This window comes from Mobula hypostoma, chromosome 1, assembly GCF_963921235.1.
Source record: "Mobula hypostoma chromosome 1, sMobHyp1.1, whole genome shotgun sequence".
NCBI classification, from domain to species: domain Eukaryota; kingdom Metazoa; phylum Chordata; class Chondrichthyes; order Myliobatiformes; family Myliobatidae; genus Mobula; species Mobula hypostoma.
The window spans coordinates 102201874-102216197 of NC_086097.1; the positions used below are offsets into that span (position 1 = coordinate 102201874).

The 14324-nt window shown below is 43.1% G+C and overlaps 1 protein-coding gene across 6 annotated transcripts in view; it reads right to left on the bottom strand.

Annotated features, from left to right (window-relative positions):
- Window positions 1–14324, bottom strand: part of mideasb (mitotic deacetylase associated SANT domain protein b) — a 116968-nt gene that overhangs the window by 69278 nt on the left and 33366 nt on the right. The window lies entirely within an intron of this gene.

The following is a 14324-nucleotide window of genomic DNA, read 5'->3' on the forward strand; positions in this document are numbered from 1 at the left end:
AAAGCCTCATTCTGCGAGCAGGTGTGGTGGAGACAGAAGAGCTGAGAGAAGGGGATGGTGTTTTTACAAGTAACAGGGTGGGGAGAGGTATAGTCTAGGTAGCTGAGAGAGTCTGTGGATTTATAATAGACATCAGTAGATAAGCTGTCTCCAGAGATAGAGACAGTGAGATCAAAAAAGGGCAGGGAGGTGTCAGAAATGGACCAGGTAAATTTGAGGGCAGGGTGGAAACTAGAGGAAAAGTGGATGACGAGCTCTACATGGTTGCAGGAAGCAGCTTCAATGCAGTCGTCGATGTGGTCGAGGAAAAGTGGGGGATGGACACTAGTGTAGGCTTGGAACATAGACTGTTCTACATAGCCAACGAACAGGCAGGCATAGCTAGGACCCATGTGAGTGCCCATGGCTAGATCTTTTGTTTGAAGGAAGTGGGAGGAGCCAAAGGAGAAATTATTTAGAGTGAGGACAAGTTCCACTAGGTGGAGGAGAGAGTTAGTGGAAGGGAACTTGTTAGGTCTGGTTCCAGAAAGAAACAGAGAGCTTTGAGGCCTTCCTGATGGGGGATGGAGGTGTATAGGGACTGGGCATCCATAGTGAAAATAAGATGATGGAGGCCAGGGAACTTAAAATCATTGAAAAGATCCAGAGCATGTGAAGTGTCACGGATGTAGGTGGGAAGGGACTGAACCAGGGGGATAAAACAGAGTCGAAGGGGCAGGAACAAGCTGAAACAATGGGTCTATCTGGACAAGTGGGTTTGTGGATCTTGGGCAGGAGGTAGAAACGGGAGGTATGGGGTGCAGGAACCATGAGGTTGGTGGCGGTGGATGGGAGATCTCCAGAATCAATAACGTTGGTGATGGTGTGAGAGACAATGGCCTGGTGTTCTTTAGTGGGGTTATGAACTAAGCACAGAGCTACAAAGATAAAACAGAATTTTGGATACAACTGGATGGGTCAACTGCACAAAACAATGAGCCATTGCTAATGGTGTATGTACAGTTTATCAGAAATGGAAAACTTTACGAAGAGATTCTCTTTTGTAAGTTAAAAACAAGTATCAACAGAGAATCAATCTACAACAAGCTCAAAATGTTTATTGAGGATAAAAGTCTTCTGATTAGGAACACGATTTCTCGTGCAACAGATGAAGCATCACATATGACAGGTCGCCATGCTGGTTTAGTGGCATTCATGAATAGAAAAATTCTAAGTCTGTTTGCAATCCATTGTGTCATTCATCAACATCTCACAGCCAAAAACCTCAGCCAGTAACTTTTTTCAACCATGACTCTTGTAGTATCTGCTATCAACAAAATTAAAGCTCATCTATTAAACAGCAGAATATTTCACCAGTTACGCTAAAACAACAATGAAGAGTTTGAACACTTGCTTCTTCACACTGAAGTGCACTGGCTGTCAAAAGGCCGCTGCTTAAAATGTTTCTTTGATCTTTTTGACACTATGTTTGAATTTTTGCTCAAAGTCAACAAGAGCTTGGGAAACAAGACTGAACATCCACATGGAGGTGTGGCATATTAGCTGATCTGTATGACGTAATGAACATTCTAAATAAGAAACTGCAGGGTCAGAATTTCAATTTAATCCACGCAAAAAGTGCAGTGTCCATTTTTAGTAGAAAACTGGAAATGTATAAGCAAAACATTGGGAGAAGAATGTTCTCAGTTTCCCTACATGGAAAATATGGTACTTTCACAGACAGAGATTTTCAAGAGTGCTGCTTACACCTGCAGTCACCGAAAAAGCATTTTCAGAAACGATTTAAGAATTTGAATGATCTGGAAATTCCAGACTCGGTAATTAACCCATTTCTTTGCAAGGTAGAAGAACAGGAAGAAAGCTTGCAAAAAAAAATATTAAAATTCAGAATGATGAAGAAGCAAAAATGCTTTTCTAAAATGTTGGGTTTTGTGGTATGTGGCTACACTGTCATACAAAGTTTGCTGGTTTTTGGAGAAGAGCCAAATTGCTCTTCATCGTATTTCCATCCTCCTACCTCGTTTAAAGAGGCTTCAGTACAGTGCACCACATACTCACAAAAACAGAAACTACTTGGACATTGTTACACGTGGGGACTTAAGGCTTTTGCTGTCACAACTTGAACCAGATGTTTCAACTCTTGCTAAAAACCAGTAAGCACAAGGATCACATTATATTGAAGCTGCTGTACAGTGCACAGGTACAGTGTAAGCTAGGTTTAATTTTCTCATGTTAGCATATGGTAGATATGTTTTTACACTATGAAAGTTTATTGTACCTAAGAGGGATGTTGGCATTTCTGAAGCTGCTTTAGGGGACATGAGATTAAAAACGTTAGGAAAACATTGGGCTAACCTAATCATATGGAGAGAAAACTAAACCCCTGGAAAATTTCAAATAACTTGACTAATTTCTCTCCCTTTCAAGCAGCAACTTCCAGGCCATCTCAGAGACCATTTTCCTTATCAACCTTCTCATCTTTCTTTAAACCTCTTCCCCTAGGTTCTGACCCCTGTTAAGGGAAACAGGCCCTTCCTCATAACCCTGTCTCAAGCCCTTAACAGCTTATACTCCCCTCCGTCTCATTCAGCCTTTCCTCATAACTACAATTCTCCTGACTTGGCAGTGCTGTCCTCTGCACCCTTTCCATTTAGTGATCAGAAATGCACATCACAAAGCTAACCAACACATCCTCTCAGGTTTTTATCATCTATGCGATCTGGGGGGGGGGGCCTCCTTTTCAACCATGCATTAAGCAGTCTTTCTCGCTTTGCAAATGTATGCTCCAAGGTTAACCTTTCCATTCATTGTGTATTCCTTGCCTTGTTGCATCTTCCCAAATGCAGTACTTTGTTTCAATTCCGTTTGCCACTCATGGTAGAGTCCACCTTCCTGCACCCTGAAGCTTGTTAGCTGCAAGTATCATCGCCACGCATCTTTATACTGTAAACGATTCGTATCAGTGAGCATGCGATGAGAGAGCAGCAGAGGCAACATTACAGAAAGGATGTGGCTTTTTCTAACACAGTTGATTTACATTGAAATGTATTAAGCCCCAAGGAACCCCAGCTGATATCCTTATAGTCAAGGGAAATCTTCTCTGTTTCTCTCTCTTGGATAGGCACGTGCGTGTGCACAGAATGAAGGAATATGGACGCTGAAGGGGTCAATTTAATTACATCTTTAAGTCACAGTTTAATGAGTTTGATACAACATTGTGGGCTGGAAGCCTGCTCCTGTGATGTTCTGTTCAAAGTTCTAAAAGACACAATCATTATCCTTTGCTTTCTATTCCTTGGCTGGTTTGTACCTCGCTTAACATTCTTTTGTACTTCTATACACCTTCCTTTTCCAACCAGCTTACGCGGGTCCTCATCAAATTTTTGCTGAAATCTACTCACACTACGTCACTGCCTTCATCTGGCTGCTGTGGTTTCAATTACAACTTGGCATTCAACACCATCATCCCGAGTGTTAGTCGCCAAACTTTTCAGCCTGGGCTTTTGTACCTTCCTCCGCAAAGGGACCCTCAACTTCCTCATCGGTAGACCACAGTCTCTACAGATGGGTGATAACATCTCCACCTCAATGAAAATTAATACAGGCACATCTCAACAATGCATGCTTAGCCCACTGTTCTACTCTCTCTACACTCATGAATGTGGGGCTAAGCACAGTTCAAATGCCATTTATAAATTCACAGATGAAACCAATATTGTTGACAAAATCTCAGAGGGCGATGACAAGGGAGATGGATCGTTGATTTAATGGGGTCACAACGACAACCTGGCACTCAATGCCAACAAGCCAAGGAATTAATTGTGGACTCCAAGAAGGGGAGGTCAGGAGAACACACACCAGTGCTCAGTGAGTGGAAAGGAGGAGGAGATTCAGCATCTCACCAAAGACTCTTGCAAATTTCTACACATGTCCAGCGGAGAGCATTACGACCGGTTGCATCATCACTTGCAACACAGGCACCAATGCGCAGTGTAGACTCGGCCAACGACAAGGACATCTTCAGCAGGCAGTGCCTCAAGAAGATGGCATCCATCTTTAAGGACCACCACCATTCAGGAGATGCCCTCTTTCTGTTACAATCATCAGTGACAAGTTACAGGAGCCTGATGACCCACTCTCAATCATCTTGAAACAGCTCCTCCCCCTCTTCCAACGGATCTCTGAATGATTCATGAATGCTAGCTCATTATTCCTTCTTTTTGTACTTTTTAAAATAATTTATTTATATTTTTGAACCTTACTGCAGCTGCTAAACAACAAACTTCATGTTGTAAGACAGTAATAATAAACATTTTTAAATAACAGTACAATAAAAGAAATTCCCTAACAATCTTACACACTCCTATGGCCAGAGAAAATTAAAAAGTGAGATCAGAGTTCCTTCATTTTCCTCCCTCACAGGACCATCCTGGAATTTATTCATCTAGGCCTGACTTATAAAGATCTCAAATCCTTAATACTTTTACCAAAATTACCAAGCAGTATTTCACTCCTCGTGCACTAACAATAACATCAGCATCATCCCGCTCTTCTGTAAGGACAGTCACAGTGTATTAATAAAGAATTCCACCCACACCCTCTGCCTCCACACAGGTTACCTTCATCATCCCCAATAGTCCATATTCATTCCTTTGTCATCCTCATCTTCATCATGAATTTATTAATCATCTTTGCATTTTCCATCTGCCATGTTAGCTGCCAGAGTTTTTTCATGCTATCTCTTTGTTTTTCTAATTCCCTTTTAATTTCATCCCAATACTTTCTAAACTCTTCCAGTGTGGCACAGCCCTCAATGCTATGCCAAACTAATTAAGCTAATGACTCCCAATCTGGGAACATCCCCTGAATTTCTTACCCAGCACCTTCCAAGACCAATTTACCTTCACGCTGCTGTTTGCAGTCTGTCACTAAATCATTCTTGACTCCTGCCTCCAATTTTCAGTTCTGCCTTTGTGCATCCAAATCTCACGCATTTTCCCATTGTACTGCCAAGCTATTGTCAACCCTCCCTAACAGCATGACTAAACCCAGCTGAACGTTTGTCCTAAATCCTGAAGCACAACTTTCAGAATGTCCAGATGCACTTCCCTGAACCAGTCCCGATGCCCAGGAACTGGAAGCCCTCCCGCCTTCAACCTTTCTCCAGTCTGAATTGTCTGTACCCACTAGCAGTGACGTCAGCAATAATCCACATACTTAAGAGCTTAATAGTTTTCTTGTTTAATTAATACCTGCTGGAAGGCCTCATCCTACCAAAGTTGCTGGTACCAACAAAAACCTCAGCTTTTGGTTGTTGAACACCCTACACCAAAATATTCTGCTCCTGCAGCTTCAGAATCCTTGTATGTTTCCACAACCTTCCTCTCCATGTCTGCACAGCTAAACCACTGTGGTGCTGCTTCTGAGAGGAACCCTCTCCCTGTTGAGTATTCAGGATCAAATACTGCTCAGGGAACAACGCGTCCTCCAGGACGCCTGGTGTTTTTGGTCTGCATCTGTCACCTTGCTGCATACAGGTATGCACTTGAGCTGTGGTACGAGCCGTCAGTAAATCCGATGGATTGCAGTGTCATAGTCATAGTCATACTTTATTGATCCCGGGGAAATTGGTTTTCATTACAGTTGCACCATAAATAATTAAATAGTAATAAAACCATAAATAGTTAAATAGTAATATGTAAATTATGCCAGGAAATAAGTCCAGGACCAGCCTATTGGCTCAGGGTGTCTGACCCTCCAAGGGAGGAGTTGTAAAGTTTGATGGCCACAGGCAGGAATGACTTCCTATGACGCTCTGTGTTGCACCTGGGTGGAATGAGTCTCTGGCTGAATGTACTCCTGTGCCCACCCAGTACATTATGTAGTGGATGGGAGACATTGTCAAAGATGGCATGCAACTTCAACAGCATCCTCTTTTCAGACACCACCATCAGAGAGTCCAGTTCCATCCCCACAACATCACTGGCCTTGCGTATGAGTTTGTTGATTCTGTTGGTGTCTGCAACCCTCAGCCTGCTGTCCCAGCACACAACAGCAAACACGATCACACTAGCCACCACAGACTCGCTACTCAATCTCAAAATTCTTGAGTCTGAGCCCCTAATGCCGCTTGCACTATAGCTGCCCCAGTCAGAGAAAACATACATTGAAATATAACCCTATGTTTAAGAGATGTATTGGAAAGCCACTGGAATTTGTGTTTAGAGACACATTTGTATTTCTAGTAGTAGGGCGAAGACAAGAACACAGGCATTCAGGTTACAACAGGGTTCCTTTCCCGTGAGCTGTACCCCAAACTGTTTGAAAGCCAGAAATGACCAGAGACGGTGTGTGGGAGAGGGTCACAGTGACAACTGAGTTGGGAGAGCGAGCAGGTATGGGAAGAACAGCCGCTAGCTAGCCTCAGCGAACAAATCTGCTCAGCCCCACCCAGCCAACGCTCCATTCTCACCCAGCAGGCTCGTAACAGCTGGCAAATCCACCCCATCTTTCCCGCTGGTTTTTAAATACAGTGAATTTTGGCTAATTGCAACTAGTACATGTTGGCCCAATTAAGCAGCTGCCCCAGTTAGCTGAAGTTTCATGGATATAGTTAAAAAGGTGTAAAAAGACATTAGGTATTTAAATGAAATACAGAACAAATTAGAACTACTGCAGTATTATAAAACTGTGCATTAGTTCCTAATACTTACCTGAGGGATTCAACCGTGTCGTGTTCTTTTGACTGTAAATGAACAAAATCCACACAAACATCCAATGCAGATAATGGTCTGCCATAACACAATGCAATCACATCCTCCAAAAATCTTCATCGCAACGTTCAGGATGATTGTCATACTTTCAAACTTTTTATAGTTTCTAACTTATTGAAGTAGTGAAATCATTTCGTTTTCATTCCCAGTCATTTCTGACATTTCCAAGCCTGAATGTTTGAAACTGCAGTGAGAGAAGCAGTTCTGAGTTGTCACTGCTTTTTGAACACAAACACACACACGTGAGGCTATTTAAAAACTGCTCACTTGAAGCACAGTGTACTGTCTGAAAGCCATGCACACACACGTGACTGGTGCTAGTTAGAAACTGTTCAGCAAAAGGCTCCTATCCCCAACTAAGAGGCGTAGTGTCCCAAATAAATGAAGGGAATCCAGGCTATTTTCTCGATTATTTTTGGTTCTTTAATAATTATCCCAAATAAACGAGTGCTCCAATTAACCAAAGGCCTAATTAATTGGAATCCACTGTATAGCTTTGTATGTACAGGATATCCACGGGTTGTGCATTCATAACCTCAAGGGCCTGTACAAGTGATAAAGATCTGAAATGCAATGTCTGAATGAATGTTGGAACTCAGCACCAGCTTCCAACAGGACTTTGTTAAAATGCCTGAGCAGGGAAGAATAGTTACTTTGAAAAGCCATAAAAGGTACAATGGGCTTAATAGCCAACCTCCTCTCTATAATGGACATGGACATGCAATTTAAAGAAAAAATTCATCAGAATTTGTACGTGGGGGCATGTTTGTGTCTCTACAATAAGTGCTTTATTTGAGTTTAGTTTGAGTTTGGGGTTTCAATGAGCTGGGGAGGCAACAGAGACTATTGTTTGTTGGTCTGTGTCACTGTTTACTGTTGTGCACAGCAGGTCAAGCAGCATCTGTGGAGCAGAGAGACAGTTGATGTTTAGGCTCAAGACACTGCGTCACTGCCTTAATCTGCTGAGCTCCTCCAGTAAGTTGTATTTGCTCCATATTACAGCATCTTCAGGCCCTTGTGCTTAGAGTCTCAGAGAAGTACAGCAGAAAACCAGGCCCTTCAGCTCCCCTAGTCCATGCTGGACCAAACTGTATAGTCATATCGACCATAGTCCTACCATTCACATACCTATCCAAACTTCTCTTAAATGTTGAAATCGAGCTGCATGCACCACTGGCAGCTCGTTCCACACTCTCACCCTCTAAGTGAAGCGTCCCCACATGGTCCCCTTAAACACTTCACCTTCCACCCTTAATCCATAGCCCCTAGTTGTAGTCCCAACCAAACTCGGTGCAAAAAGCCTGCTTGCTTAGACCCCTCATAATTTTGTACATCTCCACCAAATCTCCCCTCGGTCTTAGAACATAAGAAATAGAAGCAGGAGTCGGCCATCTGGCCCATCGAGCCTGCTCCACCATTCCAATAAGATCATGGCTGATCTGGCCATGGACTCATCTCCACCTACCTGCCTTTTTCCCATAACCCTCAATTCCCCTACTTTAAAAAAAACTATCCGACCTTGTCTTAAATATATTTACTGAGATAGCCTCCACTGCTTCATTGGGTAGAGAATTCCACAGATTCACCACTCTCTGGGCAAACCAGTTCCTCCTCATCTCCGTCCTAAATTTACTCCCTCGAATCTTGAGACTATGACCCCCAGTTCTAGTCTCACCTACTAGTGGAAATAACTTTATCTTATCTATCCCTTTCATTATTTTATATGTTTCTATAAGATTTCCTCTCATTCTTCTAAATCCAGCAAATACAGTCCAAGGCAACCTCAATCTCTCTTCATTGTCTAACCCCCTCATCTCTGGAATCGACCTGGTGAACCTCCTCTGCACTGCCTCCAAAGCCAGTGTATCCTGCTTCAAGTAAGGAGACCAGAAACGCACAGAGTACTCCAGGTGTGGCCTCACCAGTACCCTGTACAGTTGCAGCAAAACATTCCTGGTCTTAAATTCAATCCCTCTAGCAATGAAGGCCAACATTCCATTTGCCTTCTTGATGGCCTGCTGCACCTGCAAACCAACCTTTTGTGATTCATGCACAAGCACTCCCAAGTCCCTCTGCACAGCAGTATGCTGCAATCTTTGACAATTTAAATAATAACCCGCTTTTTCATTTTTCCTTCCAAAGTGGATGCCCTCGCATTTACCAACTTTTCATTCCAACTGCCAGACCCTTGCCCACTCACTTAACCTAGCTATATCTCTCTGCAGACTCTCCTGAACAACTTGCTTTTCCACTCAATTTAGAGTCATCAGCAAACTTAGTTACACTATGTTCACTATGTCTTCTATGTTCCAAAGAATAAAGTCCCAAGCTATTCAATCTTCCTTATGACACAGGTACTTCAAACCCAGCCACATCCTTGTAAATTTTAAACACTAACAAGAGAAAATCTGCAGATGCTGGAAATCCAAGCAACACACTCAAAATGCTGGAAGAACTCAGCAGGCCAGGCAGCATCTATGGAAAAGAGTACAGTCAATGTTTTGGCCCAAAACATTGACTGCATTCTTTTACTAGATGCTGCCTGGCCTGCGGAGTTCCTTCAGCATTTTGTGTGTTCCTTGTAATTTTCTGCTGTACTCTTTCAACCTTATTTACATCTTTCCTATAAGTAGGTAACCAAAACTGCACACACTACTCTAAATTAGGCTTCAACAACACTTCATACAACTTCAACATAACATCTCATCTCCTGTACTGAATGATAAAGTTTAAGGGAATGGGGGATTCTCAGATCCCTGTAAACAATGTATAAAGTACTGACTATGTCTGTGACTGCAGTGTGTTTGAATAATGTCTCACAGCTGCTTTCTTTGGAGTAAGATAAGGGTTAAAGTTCACCCAGATCCACATCAGATGTCTCTGGGCTTTTCACACCTTTTGATTTTGACAAAATTGGACAGAACATTCCTTTCTTAATTAAAGCATAAATTTGACAGATGTTCTTATCTTTGTAATTAAGTTGTGGCTCCAGCAAACCAGGTAGGACATTCTTTTCTTTAATTAAGGTGGCTGGAGTGTCTAACAATTTGATTGTACTTTTGTATCAATAGTCCATTGACTTGAGCGGAATAGTTATCAAACTGATTGCCCTTTGTATCAATAGTCCATTGACTTGGCCGGAATGGTTATCAAACTGATTGTTCTTTTGTATCAGTGGCCTTATAACTTCTGACAATTCTGACATCAGGCAGTGAACTTGTAGAACCGCCGGGGAGATGAGAAAGGGTCTCTCCCTGATGTCCAGTCCAAGTTCACTCGCCGGCTGAGCTCGAAGAAATAAACGGGTGAAAAGATAAGTAACGATCTTTTTGTGCTGTCGTTATTTGATCTAGCAAAGTTACGTTTACAGAATACTTTGATTTATGAAGATCGATGTGCTAAAAGCTTTCTTTACAACCCTACCTGTGACACCACTTTCAATTAATTATGGACGTGTATTCACTGATCCCTTTATTCAACTACACTCCTTCACTATGCAAGACCCACCCTGGTCTGTCCTCTCACCGTGCAACACCTCACACTTGTCTGCATTAAATTTCATCTGCCATTTTTTAGCTCCTTTTTCCCGCTGACGGAGAAACCTCTACAAGCTATGATAGTCTTCCTCACTGTTCCCCAAATCCTCTATCTTGGTGTCATCCACAGATTTGCTGATCCAGTTAACCACATTATCATCCAGATCATTGATAAAGATGACAAACAACAATGGACCCAGCACCGATCCCTGCGGCACTCCACCAGTCACTGGCCTCCAGTCAGAGAGGCAACCATCTACTACCACTCTCTGGCTTCTCCCACAAAGCCACTGCCTAATCCAATTTACTACCTCATCTTGAATGCCGAGCAACTGAACTTTCTTGACCAACCTCCCGTGAGGGAACTTGTCATATGCTTTGCTAAAATCCATGTAGACAACATCCACTGTCTTGCCTTTATCAACTTCCCTCATAACTTCCTGGAAAAACTAAGATTCATTAGACGTGAGCTACCACACACAAAGCCATGAAGACTATCCCTGATCAGTCCACATCTATCCAAATACTCATATATCCACCTGGTCCCTTAGAAAACCCTCCAATAACTTTCCCACTACTGATGTGGGGCTCACCGGCCTATAATTTCCTGGTTTATTTTTAAAGCCTTTCTTAAACAGCAGAACAACATTAGCTATCCTCCAATCCCTCGGAACCTCAACAGGCATTAAAGATGATTTAAATATCTCTGCTAGGACCCCTTCAATTTCTGCACTTGCTTCCCACAGGGTCCAAGGAAACACCTTGTCACCCCCTGGGGATTTATCCACCCTAATTTTCCTCAAGATAGCAAACACCTCCTCCTCTGTAATCTGTATAGGGTCCATGACTTCACTGCAGTTTTGCCTCACTTCTATAGACTCTGTCTCTTGAGTAAATACAGATGCAAAAAATCCATTTAAGGCCTCCCCCATCTCTTCTGGCTCCACACATGGATTACCATTCTGATCTGCCAGAGGACCAATTTTGTCCCTGCAAACCTTTTGCTCTTAACATATCTGTAGAATCCCTTAGGATTTTCCTTCACCTTGTCTGCAAGGGAAACCTCCTGCCTTCTTTCAATCATCCTGATTTCTTGAATGTTCTCTTGCATTTCTTATACTCCATAAGCACTTCATTTATTCCTACTTTTTTTAAAATTATTAAATATCCCTTGAAAACCAAACTTCTCTAAACACGTTATTTTTTACCTTATATCCTAATAGGCACATTCAAGCTTTGTACTCTCAAAATTTCACTTTTCAAGGTCTCCCACTTGACAAGTATAACTTTGCCAGAAAACAGCCTGTCCCAATCCCCACTTTCCAGATCCTTTCTGATACCATCAAAATTGGCCTTTCTCTAATTTAGAATCTCAAACCATGGACCAAACTTATCTTTTTGCATACTTACCCTGAAATTAATGGCATTGTGGTCACTGGATGCGAAGTGTTGCCCTACACAAACTTCTGACACCTGCTCTGTCTCATTGCCTAACGGCAGATAAAGTATTGCACACTCTGTTGGGACTTCTACGTACTGATTAAGGAAACTTTCCTGAATACATTTGACAACCTCTATCCTGTGCATTTCTTTTACAATATATGAATTCCAAATAAACTGATTCCAAAGCTCTAGAACCTGGGCCTTAGCACTCAGATCTGCAGCTGGATCTTCAACTTCCTCACAGACAGGACCCAGGCTGTAAAAATAGGGGACAAGCTCTCCTCTACAATCACTCTGAGCACCGGTGCCCCACAAGGCTGTGTACTCAGCCCCTGCTGTACTCACTGTACACCCATGATTGTGTAGTCAAGTTTCCATCAAACTCAATATATAAGTTTGCTGATGACACAACAATTGTAGGCCGTATCTCGGGTAATAATGAGTTTGAGTACAGAGAGGAAATTAAGAACCTGGTGGCATGGTGCGAAGACAATAACCTATCCCTCAACGTCAGCAAGACGAAGGAATTGGTTGTTGACTTCAGAAGGAGTAGTGGACCGCACGACCCAATTTACATCAGTGGTGCGCAAGTGGAACAGGTCAAAAGCTTTAAGTTCCTCGAGGTCAATATCACAAATGACCTGACTTGGTCCAACCAAGCAGAGTCCACTGCCAAGAAGGCCCACCAGCACCTCTACTTCCTGAGAAAACTGAAGAAATTTGGCCTGTCCCCTAAAACCCTCACTAATTTTTATAGATGCACCATAGAAAGCATTCTTCTAGGGTGCATCACAACCTGGTATGGAAGTTGTCCTGTCCAAGATCGGAAGAAGCTACAGAAGATCGTGAACACAGCGCAGCACATCACACAAACCAATCTTCCATCCGTGGACTCACTTTACACCACACGCTGTCGGAGCAGTGCTGCCAGGATAATCAAGGACACGATCCACCCAGCCAACACACTTTTCGTCCCTCTTCCCTCCGGGAGAAGGCTCAGGAGCTTGAAGACTCGTACGGCCAGATTTGGGAACAGCTTCTTTCCAACTGTGATAAGACTGCTGAACGGATCCTGACCGGGATCTGGGCCGCATCCTCCAAATATCCGGACCTGCCTCTCGGTTTTTTTGCACTACCTTACTTTCCATTTTTCTATTTTCTATTTATGATTTATAATTTAAATTTTAATATTTACTATCGATTTGTAATCCAGGGAGTGAGAAGTGCAGAATCAAATATCGCTGTGATGATTGTACGTTCTAGTATCGATTGTTTGGCGACAATAAAATATAAAGTCTTCCAGTCACTATGTGGAAAGTTAAAAATCACCTCCTATAACAACCTTATGGTTCTTGCAACAGCCTGTGATCTCTACAGATTTGTTCCTCTAAATCCCACAGACTGTTGGGTGGTCTATAATCTCACCCCATTAACATGGTCATACCTTTCTTATTCCTCAGTTCCACCCATAAATCCTGACTAGACGAGTTCTCCAGTCTGTCCTGACTGAGCACTACCATGACATTTTCCAACTAGTAACACCACCCCTCCCCCTTTAATCCTTCCTGCTCCGTCATGTCTAAAACAGAACCCCGGAATATTGAGCTGCAGTCCTGCCCCTCCCTCACTAATCATAATTCTATCAGTTAATCCATGTCCTAAGCTCATCTGCCTTTCCTACAATACTTCCTGCACTGAAATATACGCAGCTTCATGCTCAACGTTTTGAGTCCTGATTTTGTCAGAGGTCTGAACAACACCCGTCTTCACAACCTCTCCACTATCTATGCTGGCCCTCTGGTTCCCATGCCTCTGCAAGTCTAGTTTAAACCACCTCCCCCCTCCCCCCAATGCAGCACCAGTAAACCTCCCCCTTAGGATATTTGTCCCCTTCAGTTCATGTGCAGTTTCCACTGTTCAGCATTGGCTTTGTCATGGGATATCTTCACTGCATCGCAAAGCCCTAGGCAAATCCTTGCTCAGGCGGCCCCAGAAAGAGCAATCCTGGAAGCAGTCTGCACAAATATGACCTGCCTTGCTACCCCATTGTTGCTTATTTTACTTACAGAACAAAGAGGGACCACTTGGTATGCTATCACAGCCAAAGTTTTGCCCACACATCTGGACAGGTTACTAACCTATGATGCATCAATGTCTTTACTTTCTTGGCAGCTTAAGGAGGTGAAGCTTGTCACAAAACACTAACAAGCTTCTTTCAATGTACTGTTAAAAGTATGCTGACTGCTTGCATCATGGGCTGGGATGGCAATTTGGATGTGCAAAACTGCAGACGGTAATGGGCTCCGCCTTACACCTTGCGGACATACCCTTCCCCACCATCAGTAGGAACCTCATGAGGCACTCACAACATGCTGGAGTAACTCAGCAGGTCGGGCAGCATCCGTGGAAACGATCAGTCAACGTTTCGGGCCAGAACCCTTCCTCCTGTCGAAGGGTTCCAGCCCGAAACGTTGACTGATCATTTCCACGGATGCTGCCCGAGCTGCTGAGTTCCTCCAGCGAGTTGTGAATGTTGCTTTGACCCCAGCATCTGTAAAGTATTTTGTGTTCG